The sequence below is a fragment of the Scatophagus argus genome, chromosome 8 (assembly GCF_020382885.2).
Source record: "Scatophagus argus isolate fScaArg1 chromosome 8, fScaArg1.pri, whole genome shotgun sequence".
Classification (NCBI taxonomy): Eukaryota; Metazoa; Chordata; class Actinopteri; family Scatophagidae; genus Scatophagus; species Scatophagus argus.
Window position 1 is genome coordinate 3624873 of NC_058500.1, and position 6000 is coordinate 3630872.

Below are 6000 nucleotides of genomic sequence, written 5' to 3' on the forward strand. Positions count from 1 at the left end.
CCACTATAAATTTGTAGGCTAGCTGAAGCTTTTTCCTTTCCTCTCTACTGTTCACACCTTCCTATTATTAGATCACTTCCTTACTCGCAGCTGAGTCGACCCTAAAGCCAGAAACGCTCATTCCTCACTTGTGTCGGGCAAGAATGTAATTACAGCTGCTACTATCACATATCAAACTACGACCTTTTCGATTGACAAGCATTTTTTTATGCTCTAACAAATATCACTAATTTGGATCCTAATCCTCACCACATGCCACACAGTTACTGCATCAGTAATAGTTAAGAAGTAAAACCCCGAGTGTGTAGCATGTGGCATCAGACGTGACAAAGCTGTATTATTTTAACAACTGAATGTTCTCATTTCCCCTTGTCTATCAGTCAGCCTGAGTGGATGGAGGCCAGAAGGGGGATGGGTTGATGGATGGATGGAGGAGGGGGGTTTGAGTACAGAGCTCTCCACCTCTTGCCCTCCTCCGCTGTCATCTGTTGCCCCACAGCAGGCCAGAGGTTGTTGGCGTTTTGCTCACTTGTAATCCGTCTCACTGTCTGGCTGCCGGCTCTCGGGTCACCTGTCACTCAATTTGACATGAATCAGCATTGACTCCAGCAGATTTAAGCTATTTCTCTCAGTCTGTAAACACAGCCCGGGTCCATGGGCCTCTAGCAAAATAAAACAACCAAAAAAATGCACCGCTCGCCACCCACCCAAAAACTACTGCATTTTGTCTAATGACCCATAAGAACTAGAATATAGTTAGACATGTTTTGTTTTTTACGCGGCAGAACTGCAATTAAATGTGGATTCAGGTTGTGTTAATGTGACGTGACATGCTGCTGCAGCTCACTTTTCCAGCCCCAGATGAGGACACAGTTTCAGACTGAGAAAACACAACGTCCTGGCAGTAAATCCCCATCAGTTTGGCACTCACAGTTTTGGTGATATAAGGCAGAATTACCATGAGACCCATGTACTACCAGAAAATGAAATTCTTGTTCCTGAAATATGCCCTCAAGATACAGTGAGTTCCCACCAGTCTGGAGGCAAACATGGCAGACCACAGTGAAAGTCAGATAAAACCTGTAGTTGGTGGCTCAGCTCCGCCAGGATTTGCTGTAATAATTTTTATATAATTTAAAACCCAAAACTGTTCAAACCTTTTTCTGTGGCTATCATGAACATGAAATTAAAGGTGTCCTGTGGAGTCTTCTTGTGAACAAACAAAAATTATGTTTAGACTCAGTACTTTTCACCAAAACACGTGTCACAGAGGCCTGACAAATGGGCTCATGTAGTTTCTTCCTCACAAAAACATCTGCACAGCAGATTTTCCCAAATATTTCAAAACAGATCTTAAAACACTCGTAGTTTTTCATTTGCGACACACATTTTATGGCTGCAGTGTATATTTTTCCAAAGTGGGATTGGACCTTTTCCTTTTCTTTGCCATAAATGCCACTTTCAAACCCAGTGATGAGACATGGAAATGTTCCATCAAGTAAACCACAAGTCCTCCTTTATCTCCTCCCCTCACTAAAACAAATGACCCATTTTGAGCATGAGATTCTCAGTCCTCTGCATGTTTGAAATGTTCCTGCTCTCCAGCCTCACGTGTGCCACAAAGTTAGAACGTTTTCTGAATTTATGAAAAAGCTGCCTCTCCAAAGCGTCAATAGCAGCCGCAGTAGCAGCTCCAGCTGATCGGACGAAAAACAGAATCACACCAGCGAAACCTACGAGTTGGTCTTACGTACCAGGCATGCTGTTTAGAAAACATCGCAGGTGTCTACTGCTAGATAGTTCTGTAAAAAAAAACGAAAGAATAAAGTATCAGATACCTTATAAAATACTGTATTTGTTTTTACTTTTATGCAGAACATGCGTTTAATATTAGAGAAGCCGCACTGACGTGATGATGCAGATGTAAGCAGCAGTGGCAGTACGAGCTGCGCAGGCAGTTGACACTGTGGTCAAGATTCAGACATGGACATGGACAGTCTTAAAAACCCAGTCGCTGTGCAGACAGGGAAATCAATACAGCATTTTGTTATCTATCTCTATCTTACAACTTAAAAGAGAAGGATTATATGTCATAGAGTGAGCCCAGGCAGACTCAGCCGTAGATCTATCATTGTAGAGAGTCACAGGCCTTTTCCTGTGTAAATCATGTGTCACATGGGCAGCAAGTTCATTCTCCGGCCATGGAATACATTTAGGCCTTGGACACAGACTTCCATTTTTCACTTCTGATCGAGTGCTTCCCTGCAGTGCTGGACCTGTAAGTAGATTTTCTAACATGACGCCTTCATTGTTCGTTTTGTTATTGCTGTCCATATCGGATCAAACGCAGGAAAAATAGCTTCATGTGCTAAAACGAGTGATTGATACATTTTAATTACTCCACTTCTCTTAGGAGTGCGACTGTCACAGCTGCTGAGGTATTTATGTGACAAACGCTTGACAGAGAAACAAGAGAGGCAAATCACACACCTGTGGCAAAGATGTGAACGTACCGAATTCCTCCCACCTGAGCAGTCAGTCCTGCACATGTCAGGGGCTTCGGTGCAGGATCCCCATAAAACAAAAGCTCAAATGGGGCTGAGACAGTGAATGATCCGACTTCATCTTTTACGGGACCCTCATCCTTGTGGATGTTTCTGAACCATCTCTCATGTGGAACGTACTGCTGACCGCGCGAGGTGTACAAAGTGAAAAGTAGCCACAGGAAATATGAACTGTCACACACTGTAATGCATCCTTTCAGGCAAAGATAAAGGGCTCTGCAGAAGGTGCAGAATGTGTTAAAGTCGTTGCTAAAAAAAAAAAAGGAGGAAATCTTGTTATTAAAATGTAATATCCGAGCAGTGATTGATTTTACATTTATGTCTGTTATGCAGCAAACCATAAAGACATAAAGAAATTGATCCCCAGCTTCAGTCTCACCTCCTGAACCCTTCTGTGGTTGGCATAAGAAGGCAATCTTGTGGTGTAGCTACTGAAGTGGGAGCTCTATCCTACAGGTACTGTATATTCTAAGTTATGGGTACAAAGACAGACCAGCAGGTAGTCACTCATTCAAGACATCTATATTACATCTGTGAGATGGGGTCTTCCAGAGACAATCATTCCTGCGATTCACTTTCAGCACACAAGAATCATCTTGTGTCATGAAAGTATGTGAGCGCTGAAATTGTCAGACAGCTCCCACTTCTAGCTTTCATCATCTCTTCCCAAAGCATTTCGATTTAATTTAAGTGTGCCGGGAAGTGCTTTCATTTCGTTTTAATGAAGTTTTAAAAGTTGGCTGATCTGCTATGTAAGCCGCCGCCGCCGCCGCCGCCGCCGCCGCCACCGCCACTGCTACTGCTGCTGCCGCTGCTGCTGCCGCTGCTGTGGCCCAACTTTCGCTCACCATGTATCATCAGATGTATCATCTGCTCTCCGTGCAGTCGCCACATAATACAATATGATGACCTGTCAAGCATTACACAGTGTGGGGGATATTCCCGAGTTCACTGAAAAGTCAATCACTGTTACAGAGAAATAAGTCTGTCTTCTATCTATCTATCTATCAATTGATCGATCTAACCGCACTAATGCTCTAAAGTTTAAACTGAAATTCTAATTATTCCCAGTTACTGTGGACATCATGTGCATTGACACAAAGACCACACTGAATATCCAGGGATATGAGCACACAGTGTGGGAATTCGCCTCTTCCATCCCAGCACTGCTGAAAGTGACCGAAGATTATGTGAAACAAAGACACAGTAAATGCCGTCATCTGCACAAAGACAATGAGATGTTACGTCCAATGTCATGGCATTATGTTGGAGAATTTAAACAAAGAATTGGAGCGCAGACAATATCTGCCTGGAAATGGAGAAGGGTCTGCGCTGCCACACATCAAAATGGAGAAAAGAGGCGTAGCATTTGAAAGCCTAAAGGCTTAAACTAATACAAAAAGTCTAATCAGACTAGCAATCCCTGATGTTAATGAAGGTGTCACACATTGCACAAAGAAAGTTGTGCCTGGCAATCTTCCATTTTTCGGCTGCCTACACCAGTGACATTTCATCTCACATTCAAAGAGCGCTGAGGCCCCTTAATGAAATGCATAATTAACATATTCTAATTGTGCTGAGCACAGTGATGGTTTTGACAGAGCTCACTTTCCATGTCTAATTCAATGCTAATTTAATCTGTTCTTTTCCCGCCGACATGACCTTTCTTGATTGAGTTTCACCGCAAAGAATTTTTTGATGGATTGATTTATCAACCTCTTGGAATGCAACAAAAGTGCCAGTTTTAGACAGACGAGAGAGGAGAATGACGACGGCGATGGCAGACAAAATCAGGTGACTGTGGAGAAAAACAATTTGATATTTTAAAATTAAATGAAGCCAGGCGAGCTATATAGAATTACGCCAGATGATACATTGTGGTATTAAAACACTCCTGCACAAAACATGGCATCTTCAAATCCAGCAGGCCTAATGGCATCATTTCTCAGTCACAAGCAGAACATTGCTTAAGCCATTCGGCTGGCGCACCTTTAACACAGGGATTAAAAGGAATCTAAAGGCGTCTTTATGACAGAAAGAGCAAAAGATACCAGCACCTATTCATGGATCTTCTTAATCTGAGTATTTACCAAAGGTTGATGCTGAGTAGGCAGCTAAGAGTATCTCCCGGCCCACTCAGCTGTTGAAATTCCCATTCTTTTGTAATGGGAAATAGGAAAAGACACTGACACAGCCTATAGGAGACTTTGTTTAGCGTTGAGCTTTGGGTCACAATTTGTCAGGAATTTCTTATAAGCAATAATTTACTTTCTGAATACACACGGCGTTCCTTCACAGTCCTTCAGATGTCAGATAATACATGTTTTCGCACTATTCTAAATGAAAATGGAAATGACAGAAATTCCCTCCAATGTCTGACTCCACGTCCCAGTATGAGGCAAAACCTAGGTTGTGAAATTAGGGGAGAAAGCTGGGGATGAGGAGGAATGTGGAGCTGTCACTCAGTCAGTCAGTGGGAAGGGGGATTATGCAGAGCTCAGAGCGGTAATTGAACACCGTCGGGCCCGCCCTCATTTACATCTCTCCCTTCTGCTGGCTTTGATTGGCAGCTGTACATGAAATGCCACATCAGTTGAAAGTATGTTGTGAGCTGGCACTAACAATCCTGTGGCTCCGGGGAGACCTGCCATATTGTAATTTGGTTATCAGGCATGAAGGAAATAATTCTAAGTGCCAGGAAATGTGAGGCAGAATAAATGCTTCATTGCTGCAAGTTGCCCAGGGTGACAGTTCTTATTTAATGTACAAGAGCGTCCCGTTGCCTGTAGATTTGGGAGACGGGGAAGGGAGATGTAAACTAGGAGGTGGAGTGTTTTCACAGAGAAGAAGGATTATATGGAAGCCTGCAGTGAATAAAAATAAATAAATAAATAAATAAAAATAGCCTAATCAATAAAAAAATATCAGCATGCATAATTTTGGGGTCAAGTTTGCAAGAGCAACAACAAATGCATAATCGGATGTGTTTGTATTCTGCCCCTATTTTTAGGCTCAAACAAGGAATATTCAGACAAAAGGCATAAGAACAGAAGTAATGCAGATTTGTGCGTGCCGTTGCATCATTTGGCTGACATGTAGCGAAAATGGGTCCTGAACGCAGCCACTTCTCTTAAGTGGCTCAGGCCTTATTTGTTTTGATGCACTGTTTTTGCATGGGGAGTCTTTTCTCTTGAGATGGAGCTGTCACATTGTAAAAAGAAGCCCCTGACGCTGGCAGCAGCCCCCGGGCAAAATGAAAACAAGTAAGTGGCATAGATAAATCATGCCAGCCAACGTCTTGTTGATGAATCAGATAAGACCAGAGCATCTCAGGAACGCTGGGCTTAATGGAGGTCCCAGTGGCAGCTGTGGGTGGGTTTATAATGACTGGAGAGAGTTTCTTTTGTTTACTCGCAATAATAGCACTGATCCAGGG